General features: G+C 38.6%; 1 pseudogene across 1 annotated transcript; it reads left to right on the top strand.

Annotated features, from left to right (window-relative positions):
• The first annotated feature begins 12,904 nt into the window (after window positions 1-12,904).
• LOC112631871 lies at window positions 12,905-13,464 on the top strand (annotated as a pseudogene). The gene has a single exon (XR_003121214.1). The product of XR_003121214.1 is annotated as a zinc finger protein 593 pseudogene (transcript).
• Window positions 13,465-22,581: the final 9,117 nt, after the last annotated feature.

Below are 22,581 nucleotides of genomic sequence, written 5' to 3'. Positions count from 1 at the left end.
TCATTCTTAAATGAATGTATGAGGAGAGAGAACAGCTCAGGAATGTATTTTGGTGATTAGCCATCAAGCCAGGAGAAAGGGCGGCAGTTGGCTGGAACTCACCCATATCCAGTCTGCATTCATTTTGCATCCTTCTTTATACATATGTCACTCCCCTCATTTAATGGAGAAAAAACCCAAGTAAACATTGTTAAGCACATTGTGAAAAAGGGTTTAGTCTTAAAATAATATTGTGCACAGTATGCATGCAAGAGAATTTGAAATTTTTAGAAGTGAAATTAGACAGGCTCAAATCCTTTATGGACTGAAGTGATGTGTAGAAATAAATATAACAGAGATCAGAGTATCTCTAACCATCCTAGGGTATGGGACATAAGAGGGAATAACCTTGGAGGGACTGAATGAATGTCATTTATAAGAAGTTTATGAAACTTTGCACCTTTTAATTTGGGCACCAACATTTTGGAAAAGAGAAGCAAAAAGATGTCATCAAAAGAAAAGACAGAACAAAACGTGACTTATAGTATGTTAAAGAGACCTCAGTGGTTATTTTGTCCAATCTTTTTATTTCACACAAAGGAAACTGGTGTTCAGGAAGGTTGAGTGACTTGCCCAAGGTCACCCAGACACTTAATGGCATATCCTGGAATTGAATCTAATTTCCTCTTTAATAAACCAGTATTCCTGTGGTGTTATGACTCCTGTGGCCCCTGTGTCCCTAACGTGGAGCACGTTAAGCTTTTGGGAGAATGCAAAATGCTCCAGCTGAGCACACAGAGACCTATGGAGCAATTTAAAATCCCATGACCCTGCTTTGTAATTGTGGAGTTTGCGGCTCATTTTATTTAAAATATGCTAGTCTCCAGTGGATAGTTTTCTGCCAGACCTTTGTATTTAATTTTTTGTATCATTCCTTTGGAGAGGATTGCAAACTCCCAATGACATTGCAGGTACCCCTGATAGGCTTTGCTGTAATTAATGTTTTGGGGCTCTATTCTTCATTCATACCCACACAGAAGGAAGACACTTTAACTTCACTATTCCACTGTTCAGTAGCTGAGAATTTGGACATTTTATTATCCTGGCACATATCTTTGTGAATATGTTTCTAACTGGTAAACATGGTTATTTTTACTTCTTTTTGAAAGTTTTTTAAAAAAGTATTTTGCTTCTTTTTAAGAAAGCTTTGTTCATGCCTCCTGTGGATTTACCAATCTTTGCTGGCCATTTGTTGCTTGATTTTTTTTTTTCCTACCTTTTTGTCTAACTAGACAGTTTCTCATCTTCCCAATGCCCTGACTTTTTCTCAACTTTACTATTTGGTTTTGAATGGACAAGGATCTAGTTTTCTATATAACTTTATTACCTCTTGGAGGCAATTAAAAAATTGTGGCAAGATATACTTATCACACTATTTACTATTTTAACCATTTTTATGTGTATAATTCAGTGACATTGAATTATTCACAATGTTGTGCAACCATCATTTCATTAATCATTTCCAGAACTTTTTGTCATCTCAAACAGAAACTCTGTTCCTATTAAATTATAACTCCCCATTCCCTCCCCCATTTAACCTTCATTTAACTTTCTGTCTCTATGATTTCGACTATTCCAGGTGCTTCATATAGGTGGAGTCATACAACATTTTTCCTTTTGTGTCTGGTTTATTCCACTTAACACAATGTTTTCAATGTTTGGCCACGTTATAGTGTATTTCAGAATTTTATTCTTTTTAAGGCTGAGTAATACTTGATTGTATGTATATATTGTATTTCATTTTTCCATGCATCTGTTAGTAGACATTGAAGTTTTTTCTGCCTTTTGGCCATTGTGAATAATGCCACTATGAACGTTGGCGTATGCATTTGAGTTTCAGCTTTTGTATACCTAGAAGTGGAATTGCTAGGTCATATGATCATTCTATTTTAACTTTTTGAGGAATTGTCAAACTGTCTTCCTCCTCTGCACCATTTTACATTCCCACCAGCAATGCACAAGGGTTCCAATTTCTCCACATCCTTACTTATACTTGTTATTTTCCACTTTTTTGTAATTGCCATACTAGTATGTGTGGAGTGGTATGTCATGGTAAAGTTTTGATTGGCATTTCTCTAATGACTAGTGATGTTGAACATAATTTCATGTGCTTATTGGCCATTTGTATATCTCCTTCGGAGAAATGTCTATTCAAGTCATTTGCTCATTTTTAATTTGGTTATGGTTTTTTTGTTGTTGTTGAGTTCTAGGAATTCTTTACACATTCTTGATATTAATTCCTTATCAGATACAAGATTTGCAAATATATTTCTTTTTCTTTCTCAGAGTTGTTTTTGCCTTTTTTTTTTTTTTAAGAAATGGGGTCTGGCTATGTTGTCCAGGCTGCAATGCAGTGCCTATTCACAGGTGTGGCTGGAATGCAGTGGCTATTCACAGGTGTGGTCACAGTTCACTGTGACATTAAACTTCAAGGTTCAAGTGATCCTCCTGTCTTAGCCTCCCAAGTACCTGAAATGACAGGTGCATGCCACCATGCCAAGCTAATTTTTTAAGCTCTTTTTTATTATATCCTTGTGATTCATGAAAGTTTTAAATTTTGATGAAGTCTGATTTGTTTTTTCTTTTGTGGCTTGTGCAAGGCTTAATACATTTTGTGTTTCAGGTAGGATGGTGACTCTCTTAGAACTGTGAGGTGTCATACAGTCAGTGACAATGATGCCTCTGCCTCTACTGCTGTAATCACTAGCCATGAATATTCTGAATTCTTTTCACTGTGGGTAGGGCCTCTTACTTGCCCACTCTAAGGAAGTTTCTTAAAATCTGGTAGAAGGCAGTTGTGCTACTCTCAGATCAGTAACCCAGTTATACCACTGTGCAGATCAGGGGCCACAGGCCCCAATACTGACAAGCCAAGTCGGAAATATCAAAGTGTGAGTTTTGCAGAGTGTAAAATTGGATTAGGGAGGCAATCCAATTTACTGCAGTGTGTAGCTAGCTTCCCAAACTCTGCGGCCAGCTTGCCCACATCTAAATCCTGACTGTGCTATTTATCACTTGTAGGACTTCAGGCAAATTATTCAATTATCTCTGCCTCAGTTTTCTCTTAGGTAATATGCGGATAGGGTTGTGAAAGCAACTCATGAGTTAATGCACATAAAGTGCTTGAAATAGTGCTCGGCATATCGCAAGTCCTCAACAAATGTTCTCTAGAGGATTAAATGGATTCAAATATGCAAAGTACTCAGAGCAGTACCTGCTGCAGTCAGTATTATTCCCAGCTCATGACATTCAAATGCAAAGTTCTAAAAAAGTTCTAAAGAAACAGAGTGCAGACCAAACAACATATTTCTATGGGCCAAATTCAGTTCTGGGACTGCCAGTTTGCAATGCCTAAACTAAAACCAGAGAACTTTGTCAAGTCTCCCACTCAGAATTTGCTTCTAAGTGTGCTTCCTCTGGCTTTAGTGGAACCTTGGACCTTGATCCCACATCCTCCTCCTCCTCCTCCTCTTCCTCCACTTCCTCCTCCTCCTCCTCACATCTACATCTGAAGATTCTTGAAAACCAAGAGTCTGGGAAGCCATTTGGCTGTTTCCACATACTAGTTTCACAAAGCTTTTTTTTTTTCTTTACCTATGCTGTGTCTTCAAGGAATGATCATTTGTGCTTTTTTAAGTTTAATTGCTGAGGTCAGGAGTTTGAGACCAGCCTGGCCAACATAGTGAAAAGCTGTCTCTACTAAAACTACAAATATTAGTCGGGCATGGTGATGCCTGTAATCCCAGCTACTAGGGAGGGTGAGGCAGGAGAATCACTTGAACCCAGGAGATGGAGGTTGCAGTGAGCCGAAATTGCGCCAATGCACTCCAGCCTAGGTAACAGTGGGGGCTCTATCTCAAACAACAACAACAACAACAACAAACACATTGTCATAACTGATCAAATAGAGCTAAATTTTAAAAAGCATTTTTGTAAAATTCATTCATTCATTCAAAACACATATAGTGTGACAGGCACCAAAAATATAGAGATGAAGAGCTATGATGCCAACCTTCCAGGAATGAAGAATCTAGTGTCATGTAGACACCCTTTCAGTCTAAATTCAAGAGAACATTTGAGGATGGCTAAATTAATAGCCAATAGTTATTAACCACTATCTGTTTCAAATGAAGGAAGCACAACCCAGTCAGGTAGCACTGGAATTAGAGGTTAAAACATCCTTGGGATCATTGGGACTCTGTCTTTTGTGTTTCTCAAGCCTGCTTGGTTTCCCTTTGCTTCATTCTCAGTGGTGAATACTTGCTCTCTAAGTGGTGGCAAGATGGGCTCCAGCAGCTACTGGTGTCCATGCTCCTTCAAGCTTGTGAACCCAGAGTCCCTCCGTCACCACATTTCCAGCCTCTGGGTGGGACCTGGATTGGACCTGTTTTAGATGTGTGTCTGCTTCTTGCACTAATCCCTGTATTGGGTGCCATGACTATTTTCACGTGAGGTCTGGGTCATGTGTCCATTTTCATGACCCCCACCTAAGGAATGAATTTATGTATACAAATTCACAGATGCCTACCTCGAGCACTTTCCATAGTGAGTAGAAAGATACATTTAAGGGAGGCTGAGATAGGTGAAAGACTTGAGTCCAGGAGTTCGAGACTAGCCTGGGCAATGTAGTAAAACACCACCTCTACCAAAAAAAACAAAAAACAAAAAAACAAAACAAAAGTTAGCCTGGTGTAGTGGCACAAGCCTGTAGTCCCAGCTACTGGGGGTGCTGAGGTGGGAGGATTGCTTGAGCCCTGGGAAGTCAAGGGTACAGTGAGCCAAGATGGTGCCACTGCAGTCTAGCCTAGGCCACAAAATGAGACCCTGTCTCACAAAACAAAACGACAAAACAAAACAAAACATACATTTAAAAACCTGAGATGTAGTGTTTTTCCCAAGTTTGCATGTTAATTTAAAAGTAGTTTAGACTTCTTCAAATTTACCCACTGTTCTTCAATTCTATAGAACTTGTTCTAGATAAAGTTAATGGCAATCAGGAGACTTTTTTTTTTTTTTTTTTTTTTGGGACAGAGTCTTGCTCTGTTGCCCAGACTGGAGTGTGATGGCATGATCTCGGCTCACTGCAACCTCCACCTCATGAGGCATTTTTTTAAGGTGCTAGCCTGGTGCCATGAGAGCCAAGGTCCGCCAGGAGCTCTAGTACTGGAGTCCCCAACCCTTGGGCCATGGACTGGTGTCAGTCCGTGTTAGGAACTGGGCTGCACAGCAGGAGGTGAGCAGCAGGTAAGCAAGTGAAGCTTCATATGTATTTACAGCCACTCTTGATCACTTGCCTGAGCTCCACCTCCTGTCAGATTAGTAGTGCATTAGATTCTCATAGGAGTGTGAACCCTATTGTGAACAGTGCATGTGAGGGATCTAGGTTGAACAATCCTTATGAGACTCTAATGCCTGATGATCTATCACTGTCTCCCATCACCCCCAGATGGGACCATCTAGTTGCAGAGAAACAAGCTCAAGGTTCCCACTGGTTCTACATTATGGTGAGTTGTATAATTATTTCATTATATATTGCAATGTAATAATAATAGAAATCTAGTGTATAACAAGTGTAATGCACTTAAATCATCCCAAAGTCATCCCATTCCCACCCCTTTATAGAAAAATTGTCTTTCACAAAACTGGTCTCTGGTGCCAAAAAGGTTGGGGATTGTTGCTGGGGTAGCCCAGCCTTTGAGGTGAGGTCAACTTATGGACAGGATTTCCAGATTGGTTTTCCCATACCACTGGACTCACTCACTCATTGAAATGGGCCCATTGTGGGATAACAATGACCACATGTTGAGCACCATCTGATAGGAGAGTAGTAGGTAATTTCATGAGATTTGTGTTTTCACTAACTACTGTGATACAAAGTATGTGATACATTGTCATAAAGTAAATATGACTATCATTTGTTTCACATTTTATATAGCTTTTCTCATGTATTATCATATTTCACATTCAATCATATTTGAGACAGAAAAATGAAAATGGTTTGAGTATTTATTCTAACTATAAAAATGATAAGTGCTCATTGTAAATGATTCAAAAAATATAGAGAAGTGTAAAAAAGAAAAAAAAGTGCTCCAAATTCTGTCATCCAGGGATAAATACTGTTAACATTTTGATGAATGTCTTGGATGTTTTTCTATGTCTATATATCTGTCTAAAAGAGCAAGAATGAATGCTGCCTTTTCTCCAGCGCCTTTGGAGTCTTTTAAAATTCTCACATGAGGCTGGGTGTGGTGGCTGATGCCTATAACCCCAGCACTTTGGGAGGCCAAGGCAGGCGGATCACCTGAGGTCAGGAGTTCGAGATCAGCCTGGCCAGCATGGCAAAATCCCTGTCTCTACTAAAACTACAAAAATTAGCCAGGCGTGGTGGCACACATCTGTAGTCTCAGCTACTTAGGAGGCTGAGGCCAGAGAATCCCTTGAACCCGGGAGGCAGAGGTTGTAGTGAGCCAAGATCGCTCCACTGCACTCCAGCTTGGGCAACAGAGTGAGACTCTGCCTCAAAAAAAAAAAAAAAAAAAAAAAAATTCTCACATGACCTAGTAAGCATTTTTCATATTGACCTAATGAAATAATGAAAAAGAGTATTTTTCTATTACTTATCTATCTGTATATTTTTCCCTTTAAAAACTGCTTTTGGATTTATTTATCAGTCTGGTTTTTGAATTTCTCAATTTCTGTTTTTTTTTTCTATATTAAGTCCTTCTTTTTCCTCAGGCTTTTGTGGTTCATTTTCTAACATCTTGGTTAAATTCTTAGTTATATATCATGGGAATGCAAATCGAATCCTGTCTTCTGACCTTCCTTTTTCCACCAAAAGAAACTCCAGAGTTTATACTAAATAAACAGCTTTCTGTTTTGTTAACTCTTAGCTTGGAGTAAAGAGACAATGGAAGAACCTGGAGACCTTTCCACACAGTGGCTGTCACAGATGGTATTGCCATTTACTTTTGTTTTGGAAGCTAGAGGCAAATAACCATAACATCTGGGATGAGATCAGTTAAACTTCAGGAGGGAAGAAGAGAATTAGAGATTTTTTTTTGCTAGATGAAGATGTAACAGTCCATTCTAAATGTCTCCACTGAAGGAAATGTTACTCTCTGCATAAATCCGGGGGTTTGGGCTCACCCAGCAGGCTTAGCATTTAGTATGGATTGGGGACCAAAGGGCCTGAGTTTGGTAATTTATCTGACCCATTAAAACAGGAAGTTTCTGGGAATCACATTTCCCCTGTTGATTTACTTAGTGTGGCCAGCCTACTTAAATTTCAGTCCCACAATTCCCAGTGATATGGTTTGGCTGTGTCCCCACCCAAATCTCATCTTGAATTGTAGTTCCCATAATCCTCATCTGTCATGCAAGGGACCTGGGGGGAGGTAATTGAATCATGGGGGTGGTTATCCTCATGCTGTTTTCATGATAGTGAGTGAGTTCTCACAAGATCTGATGGTTTCACAGGGGGTTTTCCCCCTTAGAGGGGCACTTCTCTCTCCTGCTGCCCTGTGAAGAAGGATGTGTTTGCTTCCCCTTCCACCATGATTGCAAATTCCCTGAGGCCTCCCCAACCATGTGGAACTGTGAGTCAATTAAACCTCTTTCCTTTGTAAATTACCCAGATTCAGGCAGTTCTTTATAGCAGTGTGAGAATGGACTAATATACCCAGCATAAAATCTGCCCTTCCAGGCAAACAAAAACTCGGGTTCTAAAGTAAAATAGAATTCATGCTCAGCCATTTATGCTGTGACCTTGGCCAAAACTCCTACCTCTTTGAGCCTTTGTTTCTTCTCCCAGGATGTAACAATAATGTAAGAATTAAGTTGCTTAATGCTTGTAATATTAGAGTGATTTAAGAAATATTTAGTGGGGTCATCGACCAGTCAGAAGAGGCACAGATCATAATGCTGGAAGGAGTACTCAGAGGCTCCTTTTCATGCTTTCAGTTCCTCAGGGAAGGGGACACAGGGGGTTCTAGTAAAGAAGCTCAGATAACCAGGGAACTAGGGGCTCCCTAAGGATGCTCAGAGCTTCAATTATTTGCTAATGTGTATGACAGCATTTCGATATTTTAATAATCAGCATTTTGTTTGGAGGAAAGCACATAGCACAGTGTCTGGCATGTAGTAATTACTCAATAAATGTAAGTTACTGTTCCTGTTATTATTTTAAAAGTTGAATATTATTGTTATTGTTTGATGATGGCTGTATGTATTCCCATCCATAAGCTTTTGCTCTCACTGTTACATGCCTGAAGTATACGGGTATAAATAAGAAATGCAGTCCAGCACAGCTGCGTTTTGTTGGTGGCATGTCCTATGCAGTTTTATGTTTCTATCATGATCCTCCTTAACCTTATTTTAGCTCTTGCCCTAAGGATCACTTTCCTCCTTGACAAGTATCATGTTAATCAGTCTATGAGCATGATTCAGTATCTCTGATGTCCTCAGCACTGTTAGCAAGCTCAGTCTGGGCCCTAAAACACCTCTTTGATGGCCTTCCTCATTTGTTCCAAAGCTTTCAATGAATTCCTTATCCTAATTTCCAACCCCATCTTCTGGCTCTCTTTTCCACACTCCAGGTTCTAGACTAATGTGACTATTTGTTACTCTTCCCCAAGCACACTAGGTAAGTTCCTTTCTGACTTCTATTTTGTCCATATGGCATATCCTCCCCTCTGTCTTCACCAGCCTGGCTGCCCCATGTTTCCTGAAAATGCCATTAGAATTTCGGATCTTTGCTCATGCTGGACCCTCTATAGACTACTTTTCTCCCTTGCCTCTGTGCTTATTTCTTCCCTTCCTATAACTACTGCTAGCCTTGTGACTACATCCTCCATAGAATTTTCCTGGCTCTTGTGATTTGCATTGTTAATTTGATACCTTACATTGCCTTGTGTATAGTTTTGCATCTTTAAAAGTTTATGTTCTATATAATTGCAGCAATTGGATCAGAGGCTCCTGGAGGAAGTTTTGTATCTATACATTAAGCATCCAGAGTAAGTAGTCAGTAAATATTTGTGGATGGTAGTGATGATGAGGCCACTGCTGGTTCTGATTAGGGGAATTACATATCCAGTGCAAGAAGGCAGGGGAGATTTTGGAGTGATGGACAGAATGGATAAAATGAAAAGAATGTGGAAAGCAAGGAGGCCAGTGAAGAGTCTGTGGAAGTAATTTATGCTAGGATGAAGGTAATGGCAGTGGGAATGGGGAGGATAGAATAAATCTGAGAAACACTATCTAAAGAAACACTAGGATTACAGTGCAGATTTAGTCCAAGGATGACAGAGTAGAGCCAGAAATAAGTTCTGAGGTCTCTTATCTGTAGAGAATCAAAAGAATGGTGGATAACTGAGGAGAATGTGGATGCAGGGACAGTTTTGCTTTGCTCATGTTGAATTTGAGAGGACTCATGAACACGTAAGAGCTGAAGATATAGAGGTAAGGGTTGTAAAGATAACGTCATTAAGGGAAAGAATCAATAGAAGGACTATGAAAAAAGAAAGGTAAAGCTGGGCATGGTGGCTCATGCCTGTAATCCCAGCACTTTGGGAGGCTGAGGCTGGAGGATCTCTTGAGCTCAGGAGTTTGAGACCAGCCTGGGAAACACAGTGAAACCCCATCCCTACTAAAAACAAAAAAATTAGCTGGGTGTGGTAGCATGCTCCTTTAGTCCCAGCTACTTTGAAGGCTGAGGCAGGAAGATCACTTGAGCCCAGGAAGCAGAAAATGCAGTGAGCTGTGATCGCACCACTGCACTCCAGCCTGGGCAACAGAGTGAGACCCTGTTTTTCTGTATCAAAAAAAAAAAAGGCAGAAGTCCGTGGACTGAACCAAGGATCAACCCATAGACTGGTCACTGAGGAGAGAAAAAGCTGGAAAAAGACAAAAGATGCTAAATCTAGACAGCACAATATCATGGAACAAACAGAAGTTAGAGTTTGAAGAAGATTGAGTAGTCAGGCTGTGTTAGTACTTGGGGAGAGTGAATGACATTGGGGTGAGAAAACAGAACAGAGCCTGTTCTGAGCCCCATCTCAAGACTCTTAAATTAATCTAGTCTGAATTACAGTGAACACCTGATAAATGATGATTTTCCTTTGGAAGGCATGTTTACTAATAGGCAATAAGTTCCTGAAATATAAGTGGTTTCAGAATTTTGAAGTTGCACAGCATCTATAGAATGCATTCTCAGAGGACCTAGACTGAGATTCAATTTAGTAAATTCGGCTACATGGAAATTAAATGAGCACTACTGAAAGGATTTTCCAGACCTTTTTTTTGATGCTACTTTTAGTTCTCTTCACCAATGTCCTCACGGAAAAGGTCATGGACCTAGAAAGTGAAGAGCTTGGTAGCCATTGACCAAAAATAAAACCCAGACACCCTGGTGAATTATGCATGCTGAGAAAGGTAACTTTGCCATATTTCACAATATGCATAGAACTCCTATTGCATTTTGAGAACAATGTTAGACCCTGTAGGGGGTACAGAGAATGAATATGACTTCCTTGGTTTCAATAAATTCTTTTAGTAGAAGCTTGTGGTTTAGAATCAAAGAGACTAAGATTAAACATTTCATTATCTTTTGAAACTCTGAAAGACAGATCTTTGGACATACCATGATTCCAACAATGTAGCACAGAGCAGATGAGTTTGTATTAATGAGGTGGCAGAGAGTAGTCATTATGGACTGGGCTCTGCACATCCCAGATTTAATCAAGATCCATTGCTTACTAGTTTCATGAAACTAGACATGCAGTAGTTCAATTTATTTTGAGCCTCCTTATCTGTACAATGGGCCCAATAATGCTATAATCCTTGTGACGACTGAATGAGATCATCTATGTTAAGTGCTAACTACAGAGCTCAGTGCATTTAGTGTCATCATTACAGTCAAGAAATAATCAATGACATAAATCTACTGGTAGTTCTTTGGGTCAGAAACTCATTGATGCAACATTATTTAATTGTTCTTTGAGTTCCTCCATTACTAACTATCAGGAATGCTAGATTTAGCAAATAAAAATACGGGATACCCAGTTAAATTTGAATTTCAGGTAAGCAGTCAATATTTTTAGTGTAAATATGTCCTAAATATTGCACGGGATACACTTATACTAAAACATTTTGTGTTTATCTGAAATTCAAATTCAGCTGCGAATTCTGTATTTTGTCTGGCAACCCTAATAGCCTAGTAGCTGTGGACCTTAGGCAAGTTACTTAATTTTTCTGTGCCTCACTTTCTTCATCTGTTAAATGGGTTATTGAAAACACTTAGAACCATGACTGAATCATAGTAATGCTCTATGTATTATAATAATTGTTACCATTCAGTTGGGGTTGTGTCTGGTTAATGTGAGTTGCTGGTGGTAATTCACATCTATTACAACTCGAGAGAAATTTTAAAAATTATGTTTCCCTGTTATTGCATTTAGCATTTCATTTGGAATTGTCTTTAAAAATGCAATCTCAAACTAAAATAAAAAGAGACTCCATTCTTATAATAGCTCCTTTTGGCTTCAATGGTTTTTACTCTCCCATAAATTCTTATGACAGGATTGATAACCATCAAGGAAAATTCAATCCTCACTCTCTATTTCTGCAATTTTCCTTACTGGAGCAGTGCGGAGCTGGAGTTGAAACTGAAACGAAATTGCCATTTCCTCCTTTGTCTGAAGAGTTTTTTATTACTTTCAAAACTGTTCAAAACTGTTTCTCAAATATAGGTGTTTGGCACTGAGAATGTTTTACATGAGGAACTATGAATCTGAGGTGTAATTGCAGCTCTGACAGGGGAGATGTTTATGTATTAATTTAACCCAGATACCGTATTTCAAATTTGTCAGAGGTTAGTATTTGCCATCATTATTTTCCCCATCAGATTCTTTACTAAAGTTATTGACTTGTGTTGACTTTACAAGTCTTTGGTCTGAGAAAGTAGCTCAACTAAAATTATGTCTCCTTCACTTGAAGTGTCTAGCTATGTTTTGTGCAGCTATAACAGAATACCATACACTGGGTAATTTATAATGGACATAAATTTTTGGACTCACAATTCTGGAGGCTGTGGAGTTCCATATTAGGGCCCTTCTGTGGCATCAGGTGAGGGCCATCTTGCTGTGTTTTCACATGATGGAAGGTAGGGGGAGAGAAAGCAAGAGAGAGAGAGAGGGGGTGGAACAAAAAGGGGGTGGAACTCACTTGTTGATAACAAATTTTCTTTCTTAATAATGAACCCACTCCCACAATAAGGGAATTCATCCATTTCTCACGGCCCAATCACCTCTCAAAGGTCCCACCTCCTCAATGTTACAATGGCAATCAAATTTCAACATGAGTTTTCGAAGGGACTGTCATTCAAGTATTTTTCCAACTCCTCATCCTCACAAAATGACACCAAAGTTTTACGCATCTTTTCAAATTCTAGTAAGTCCCACTTCCTGCAGCCCTCTCAGAGTACTGCCAGAATTAATATTTATAAGAACATTTATCATCCTCTGTCTTCAGATGCTGGTGTGAGGGAGGCAGATACCATCTGTAATTCAATTTTGAATTCCTCATGATGCCTTCCTTGCAGATAGTAGACGGCTCAGTAAATATTTGTGGCATCGAGCTGAAGACACCTGAGCACTTGATAGGACTTCAGTGTCACTACACACGACGCATGCTTTAACAATATTGAAAAATATTCACCTTTGCAAACCAACCTGAGTTGCTTTCCCTAAAATAGATGAAATTCAAATATGAAAAAATAGACATTAAAAAAGTTCGGATCGGCCCGGAAGCGCTCACACGTGTGCTCACTCCCCTGCTCCTGGACCCTTGGCCCGCCGGGCTGTTTCTGGCCATGGGTCGCTCCCGCCGGACAGGTGCGCACCGAGCGCACTCTCTAGCCCGGCAGATGAAGGCGAAGCGGCGGCGGCCGGACCTGGATGAGATTCACCGCGAGCTGCGGCCTCTGGGACCCGCACGGCCCCAGCCCAACCCAGACGCCGAGCCCGACCTCGACCTTCCAGGGGGCGGCCTGCACCGCTGTCTGGCCTGCGTGAGGTACTTCATCGATTCCGCCAATCTGAAGACCCACTTCCGATCCAAAGACCACAAGAAAAGGCGGAAGCAGCTGAGCGTCAAGCCCTACAGTCAGGAAGAGGCCGAGAGGGCAGCGGGTATGGGATCCTATGTGCCTCCCAGGCGGCTAGCAGTGCCCACAGAAGTGTCCACTGAGGTCCCTGAGATGGACACCTCTACTTGACATGGCCTGAAGATGCAAGGCTGAGGAGTTGCCCATGGACAGTGACGCAAGGACTAGGCTGGGAGGGAGCGTGCCAACCCCTTTTGGCTCTGGGTTTGGGGAACGGAGGGCCTCTTCTGGGTGCCCTGCCCCCAATAAAGGAACTGGACAAAGAGGAAAAAAAAAGTTCATCAGCTTTATAATGTTCAGGTTTTCAATTTCCATTGATAAAGTAGGTTGGATGAGGCATGAAGAATTCACAGTGGACATAGGAAATAAGTAGTTTGATAGAAATTATCAGGATTAGACAGATAATTCCATTTTCCCCCCAAGAAGGGAAGGATGTTATCTATAGTGTGGATAAGGGCTGGTCTTAAGACTTCAAACCAATATCAAAAGGTTGACTTTCTCAGCTATGTTGGTTGTTCTCTATTTCCCCACTTGCTTTGTCTCTTCCATCCATTGTCTGCTCTGCCTGCTCTGTGCCCAAGAGACTGATCTTTTCTTACCATATCTTCTTTGTTTACCTGCTGGCTGTCTTCCAGGTGGGTTTGGCCAACAGAAGACACCAGCAGGACAGGAGAAAGATGTTGGGATATTGCTTCCCTGTCTTTACACTACATCACTGGCAGCAGCTGGGTTCCTCAACAATGACGGCATCTGCTGGGTGCCTTCTCCGTAGCTGGTTCAGGTCTCCCAAGTCTTGTGGGTGGTATCAGTTTCTCACTATTGCTAGCCTGTGGTGGCTTACCATCCTTTGTTTCCTAAATCCCTCTCTCACCTCTATGACAAGTCCTTTTCTTAATCTTTTTTTTTTTTTTAATTTAAAACATCTGGAGTAAATTTTTGCTGTTGCCAAGATGTTAATGGTCACAGCATCCAAAGCAAAGACTAAAAAGTTAAAGCCTTCTAAGTAAAGTCTTAAAATCTTTGCTTAATAAGCCTTCCTAAGATACCTACAATGCTCTAAACCCTGCCTTAGGAGCTAGTGACAGAGGCAGTACAAAGAAGAAAAACGCCTGGTCTCTGCTCTTAAGTTAATCACAAGCTAGTGCTGTAGTCGCTAAAGAGATCTTTAAATACTGGGAAGAAAATGTCTATATACAATATAGTAAATAAGTTTATTATATGTATTAATAATAATCTGTAGAACAGAGAACAATTCTGACAGGTTGGGGGTAATTCCCCAGCACAAAGGTGTTGAGAGCATGGTATCTTCATTTTCATTTGCTTTTTTTTTTAAAAAAATTAAATTTCACTTTAATTTTACTTTAAGTTCTGGGATACGCATGCAGAATGTGCAGGTTTATTACACAGGTATACATGTGCCATTGTGGTTTGCTGCATCCATCAACCTGTCATCTACATTAGATATTTCTCCTAATGCTATCCCTCTCCAGCACCCCCTGCCCTGCCACAGGCCCCGGTGTGCGATGTTCTCCTCTGTGTGTCCATGTGTTCTCATTGTTCAAATCCTATTTATGAGTGAGAACATGTGGTGTTTGGTTTTCTGTTCCTGTGTTAGTTTGCTGAGAATGATGGTTTCCAGCTGCATCCATGTCCCTGCAAAGGACATGAACTCATCCTTTTTATGGCTGCATAGTATTCCATGGTGTATATGTGCCACATTTTCTTTATCCAGTCTATCATTGATGGGCATTTGGATTGTTCCAAGTCTTTGCTATTGTGAACAGGGCTGCAATAAACATACATGTGCATATGTCTTTATAGCAGCATGATTTATAGTCCTTTGGGTATATACCAGTAATGGAATGACTGAGTCAAACGGTATTTCTGGTTCTAGATCCTTGAGGAATCGCCACACTGTCTTCCACAATGGTTGAACTAATTTACATTCCCACCAACAGTGTAAAAGCATTCCTATTTCTCCACATCCTTTCCAGCATCTGTTGTTTCCTGACTTTTTAAAGGTTGCCATTTTAACTGGCATGAGAGGGTATCTCATTGTGGTTTTGATTTGCATTTCTCTAATGACTAGTGATGATGAAGTTTTTTTCATATGCATAAATGTCTTCTTTTGAGAAGTATCTCTTCATATCCTTTGTCCACTTTTTGATGGGGTGGTTTTTTTTTTCTTGTAAATTTAAGTTCCTTGTAGATTCTCGACATTAGCTCTTTGCCAGATTTTGGAGTACGGTACCTAATTGCATTTTTTTGTTGGCTACAAATCATCAGTAGGGTTAGCATTATAAAAACAATACCTTTAAATGTAGTGAGGTGAGGAGTGACTTTGAACACTTTTTGTAACATAGATTTTTTTTGGTTATCTTATAACAACTTAAAATAAAAACTTAAGATTAAAAACTAACCTTAATGATATTAGGCATTTTTCTTTTATAAAGGAGACAAATACTCCAAATTTACTTCTTTTTATTGAAAGAAGACAAGTGTTTATCAAGTACACTCTTTTCAGGAGATAAACATGCTTAATCTGTACCTTCAAGTTAAAAGTTGTTCTAAATAATTAGAAAATAACTGCTTTGTAAAACAAAACAAAAACAAAAGAAAACTCCCCCACAAACTCATGTTACAAAAAGAGCATTTTGAAAAGGATATTTAAAAATGTTTTCAGGCAGAGCAAGGAGGCAGAATAGAAGCCTACACCATTTATGCCCCCTGCAAGAACACCAAATTTTAACAACTAACTACACGCAGAAAAGCACCATCACAAGAACCCAAAATCAGGTGAGCAATCACATTACCTGCTTTTAACTTCATATGGCTGAAAGGGGCATTGAAGAGGTCAGGAGAGACAGTCTTGAATTGCCGATGCCACCTCTCCCCTGTCCCTTAGCAGAGGCCGTGTGGTGCAGAGAGGGAGAGCACAGTGACTGGGGGCTTTACATTGAACTCAGTGCTATCCTGTAAGAGCAGAGAATAGAGTCATGCTTGATTCAGCCAGCAGCTGCACATGGAGAGAACATTTGGAACAGACCTAGCCAGAGGAAAATTGCCCATCCCAGCAGTCAGAACCTGAGTTTCTTGGCAAAGCCTGTCATTGCAAGCCAAAGGGGGGCAACTTCTAATGTTTGGCAGGGCTCGGAGCCGGAGGACTGCTCCAAGTACACAGGCTCCCTGCACCACACGGCTTCTGCTAGGGGACAGGGGAGAGGTGGCACTGGAAATTCAAGACTGTCTCTCCTGACCTCTTCAATGCCTCTTTCAGCCAGGAGAGGAGGATTTATGGTGGTATGTGACCTAGGGAGACACCAGACTTCAAACTGTACTACAAGGCTACAGTAACCAAAACAACATAGTACCGGTACCAAAACAGAGATATAGACCAATGGAACAGAATAGAGCCCTCAGAAATAATACCACACATCTACAACCATCTGATCTTTGACAAACCTGACAAAAACAAGAAATGGGGAAAGGATTCCCTATTTAATAAATGGTGCTGGGAAAACTGGCTAGCCATATGTAGAAAGTTAAAACTGGATCCCTTCCTTATACCTTATCCAAAAATTAATTCGAGATGGATTAAAGACTTAAATATTAGACCTAAACCCATAAAAACCCTAGAAGAAAACCTAGGCAATACCATTCAGGACATAGGCATGGGCAAGGACTTCATGACTAAAATACCAAAAGCAATGGCAACAAAAAGCCAAAATATACAAATGGGATCTAATTAAACTAAAGAGCTTCTGCACAGCAAAAGAAACTACCATCAGAGTAAAAAGGCAACCTACAGAATGGGAGAAAATTTTTACAATCTACGCATCTGACAAAGGAGAATCTACAAAGAACTTAAACAAATTTACAAGAAAAAAATCAACCCCATCAAAAAGTGGGTGAAGGATATGAACAGACACTTCTCAAAAGAAGACATTTATGCAGCCAACAGACACCTGAAAAAATGCTCATTATCACTGGCCATCAGAGAAATGCAAATCAAAACCATAGTGAGATACCATCTCACGCCAGGTAGAATGGCAATCATTAAAAAGTGAGGAAACAACAGGTGCTGGAGAGGATGTGGAGAAATAGGAACACTGTAAACTAGTTCAACCATTGTGGAAGACAGTGTGGCGATTCCTCAAGGATCTAGAACTAGAAATACCATTTGACCCAGTGATCCCATTACTGGGTATATACCCAAAGGATTATAAGTCATGCTGCTATAAAGACACAGGTACATGTATGTTTATTGCAGCACTATTTACAATAGCAAAGACTTGAAACCAACCCAAATGTCCATCAATGATACACTGGATTAAGAAAATGTGGCACATATACACCATGGAATACTATGCAGCCATAAAAAGGATGAGTTCATGTCCTTTTCAGGGACATGGATGCAGCTGGAAACCATCATTCTGAGCAAACTATCACAAGGACAGAAAACCAAACACTGCATGTTCTCACTCATAGGTGGGAATTGAACAATGAGAACACTCGGACACAGAGTGGGGAACATCACACACTGGGGCCTGTCATGGGGTGGGGGGAGCAGGGAGGGATAGCATTAGGAGAAATACCTAATGTAAATGATGAGTTAATGGGTGCAGCACACCAACATGATACATGTATACATATGTAAGAAACCTGCATGTTGTGCACATGTACCCTAGAACTTAAAGTATAATGATAAAATAAATAAATAAATAAAGAAAATTAGAGAAGTGTTTTTTAAAGTATGTACTATTCTTCAACTCACTGGTAAACACTGTTGATACTATAAAAAATAAAGTAAAATAAAAAAAGAAAAAGATGTTAATGATCAATAATCATCTAAAAGTACAAAACTCACTGGTAATAGTAAGTACACAGAAAAATACAGGTTATTACAATACTGTAACTGTGGTATATAAACTACTCTTATCTTAAATAGAAAGACTAAATGGTGAGCCCAATAAAAAAATAATAACTACAACAACTTTTTAAGACATAGATTGTAAAATGAGGGGGATGAAGTTAAACTATAGTTTTTATTAGTTTTTTTGCTTGTTTATTTGTTTACGCAAGCAATGTTAAGTTGTTATCAGCTTAAAACAATGGATTATAAAACAGTATTTGCAAGCCTCATGATAACTTCAAGTAAAAAAAATACAGCAGATACACAAAAATAAAAAGCAATAAATTAAATCATACCACCAGAGGAAATCACCTTTACTAAAAGGAAGAGAAGAAGGAAGGAAAGAAGGAAGAGAAGATCAAAACAACCAGAAAACAAATAAAAAAATGGCAAAAGTAAGTCTCTATTATTAATAGTAACACTGAAGGTAAATGAACTAAGTTCTCCAATAAGAAGACATAGAGAGACTGAATGAATGAAAACATGACCCAGTGATCTGTCATGCTTCACCTATAAAGGTATACATAGATGGAAAATAAAGGGATGGAAAAACATACTACATGCTAATGGAAACGAAAAAAGAGCAGAAGTAGCTATACCTACATCAGATAAAATAGATTTCAAGATAAAAACTGTAAGAAGAAACAAAGATGGCCACAGTATAATGATAAAGGAGTCAATTACCTAAGAGGATATGATTATAAATATATATGCAGCCAATACTGGAGAACCCAGATATATAAAGCAAATATTATTAGAGCTAAAGAGAGAGAGAGATAGACCTCAATACAATAATAGCTGGAGACTTCAAAACTTCACTTTCAGCATTGGACAGATGTTCCAGTTAGAAAATCAACAATGAAACATTGGACTTCATCTGCACTATAGACGAAATGGACCTAGTACATATTTACAGAACATTTCCTCCAACAGAAGAAGAACACACATTCTTCTCCTCAGCACATGGATCATTTTCAAGAATAGACCATATGTTAGGCCACAAAACAAGTGTTAAAACATTGAAAAAATTGAAATAATATCAAGCATAGTCTCTGACCACAATGGAGTAAAACTAGAAATCAATAACAAAAGGAGTTTTGGAAACTATACAATTACATGGAAATTAAACAATAAGCACCTGAATGACCAGTGGGTCAATGAAGAAATTAAGGAGAAAATAGAAAAAATTATTGAAACAAATGATAATGGAAATATAGCATATCAAAACATATAAGATACAGTGAAAACTACTGGAAGAGAAATTCATTAGCTATAAGTGTCTACCTCAAAAAAGAAGAAAAACTTCAAATAAATAACTTAACGATGAATCTGAAAAAACCTGAAAATAGCAAATGAAACCCAAAATTAGTAGAAGAAAAGAAGTAATAAAGATCATAGCAGAAATAAATGAAATTGAAAGGAAGAAAACAATACATAAGATAAATGAAATAAAAAGTTGGTTTTTTGAAAAGATAAACAAAATTGATAAACCTTTAGCTAGACTAAGAAACAAAGAAAGACCCAAATAAATAAAATGAGAGATGAAAATGAAGACATTGCAAGTGTTTACTGCAGAAATTCAAAGATCATTAGTGGATATTATGAACAACTATATGCCAATCACTTAGAAAATCTAGAAGAAATGGATAAATTGCTACACATATAAAACCCAGTAAGATTGAACCATGAAGAAATCCAAAACCTGAGCGGACCAATAACAAGTAATAAGTTCAAAGCCATAATGAAAAGTCTCTCAGTAAAGAAAAGACTATGACCTGATCACCTAACTGATGAATTCTAAAAACATTAAAGAACTAATACCAATATTACTCAAAGTATTCCAAGAAAGAGGAGAAGGGGACACTTCCAAACTCATTCTACTAGGCCAGTATCACCCTGACACCAAAACCAGACAGACACATTAAAAAAAAAGAAAACTACAGACAATATTACTGATGCATATGAATATGGATGCAAAAATTCTCAACCAAATACTCACAAACTGAACTCAACAGAACATTAAGAAGATTATTCATCATGCATGATCAAGTGAGATTTATCCCCAGGATGCAAGGATAACTCAACATGAACATGCACAAATCAATCAATGTAATCAATGTGATACATCATATCAACAGACGAAAGACAAAAACCATGTGATTATTTCAATTAATGCTGAAAAAGCATTTGATAATATTCAACATCCATTCATGATAAAAATCCTCAGAAGACTGGGTATTGAAGGAACACAACTCCACATAATAAAAGCCATATGCAACAGACCTACAGCTAGTATCATACTGAATAGAGAAAAACTCAAAGCTTTTTCTCTAAGATCTGAAACATGACAAGGATGGCCACTTTTGCCACTGCTATTCAACATAGTACTGAAAGTCTTAGCTACAGAAATCAGACAAGAGAAAGAAACAAATGACACCCAAACTGGATGAAAGGAAGGAAGGTTATCCTTGTTTGCAGATGTCATGATCTTATATTTGGAAAAGCCTAAAGACTCCACCAGAAAACTATTAGAACTGGTAAATCAGTTGCAGGATACAAAATCAACATACAAAAACCAGAAGTGTTTCTATATGACAACAGTGAACAATCTGAAAAAGAAATCAAGAAAATAATTCCATTACAATAGCCACAAATAAAATTAAATACCAAGGAATTAACTTAACCAGAGAAGTGAAAGATCTCTATGATAAAAATTATAAAATACTGTTGAAAAAAATTGAAGAGGATACCAAAAAATGGAATGATATTCCATATTCCTGGATTGGAAGGATCTATATTAAAGTGTTCGTGCTACTTAAAGCAATCTACAGATCCAATGCAATCCCTATCAAAATACCAATACCAATGACATTCTTCGTAGAAATAGAAAACAAAAATCCTAAAACTTCTATGCAACCACAAAAGGCCCAGTATATCTACTAGATCTGCTAAGTAGATCTAGCATGTGATAGCCAAAGCCATCCTAAACAAAAAGGATAAAACTGGAGGAAGCACATTACCTGACTTTAAATTATACTGCAGAATATGGTAATCAAAACAGCATGGTTTTGGATAAAAACAGATGCATTGATCAATGGAATAGAATTGAGAACTCGGAAACAAATCCACACACAGTTCACCTACAGTGAACTCATTTTTGACAAAAGTGCCAAAAACACACTGGAGAAAAGATAGTCTTTTCAATAAATGGTGTTGGGAAAACTGGATACCCATATGCAAAATAATAAAACTTGATTCCTCTCTCTCACCATATACAAAAATGAAATAAAAATAGATTAAAGATTTAAATCTAAGACCTCAAACTATGGAACTACTACAAGACAATATTGGGGAAACTGTCCAGGACACTGGTCTGCGCAAAGATTTCTTGAGTAAAACTCTACAAGCACAGGCAACCAAAGCAAAACTGGACAAATGGGATCACATCAAGTTAAGAAGCTTCTGCACAGCAAAGGAAATAATCAGCAAAGTGAAGAGACAACCCGGAGAATGGGAGAAAATATTTGCAAACTACCCATCTGACAAGGGATTAATAACTAGAATATATAAGAAGCTTGAACAATGCTAAAGGAAAAAAATCTAATTAACTGATTTAAAAAATGGGCAAGAGATTTAAACAGACATTTCTCAAAAGAAGACATACAAAAAGTAAATAGGCATGTGAAAAGGTGGTCAGTCATTGATCATCAGAGAAATGCAAATCAAAACTGTAATGAGGTATCATTTCACCTCTGTTAAAATGACTTTTACCTAAAACAGTCAGTAACAAATGCTGGTGAGGATGTGGAGAAAAGGAAACTGTTGTACACTGTTACTAGGAATGTAAATTAGTACTATCACTATGGAAAACAGTTTGAATGTTCCTGAAAAAACGAAAAATAGAGCTTGACACAATCCAGCAATCCCACTGCTGGCTATATACTTATAAGAAAGGAAATCAGTATATTGAAAAGATATCTGCACTCCCATGTCTGTTGCAGCTCTGTTCACAATAGCCAAGATCCCATGTCTGTTGCAGCTCTGTTCACAATAGCCAAGATTTGGAAGCAACCTAAGTGTTCATTAACAGATGACTGGATAAAGCAAATGTGGTATTTATACATAATAGAAAACTATTCAGCCATAAGAAAGAATGAGATCCTGTCATTCCCAACAACATGGATGGAACTGGAGGTCATTATGTTAAATGAAATTAGCCAGCACAGGAAGACAAATATCACATGTTCTCCTTATTTGTGGTATGTAAAATTTAAAATAATTCAACTCATGGAGATAGTAAAAGGATGGTTACCAGAGGCTGGGAATGGTAGTTGGAGGGGTGGGTGGGAGGTGGAGATGGTTAGTGGGTACAAAAAGCATAGAAAGAATGAATGAGGTCTAGTATGTGATAGCAACAGGGTGACTATAGTCATAATATTTGTTGTACATTCTAAAATAACTAAAAGAGTAT

The sequence above is a fragment of the Theropithecus gelada genome, chromosome 9, assembly GCF_003255815.1.
Source record: "Theropithecus gelada isolate Dixy chromosome 9, Tgel_1.0, whole genome shotgun sequence".
Taxonomy (NCBI): Eukaryota; Metazoa; Chordata; class Mammalia; order Primates; family Cercopithecidae; genus Theropithecus; species Theropithecus gelada.
The sequence above is the reverse complement of the archived record's forward strand: the minus strand, read 5'-3'. Positions and strand labels throughout refer to the sequence as shown.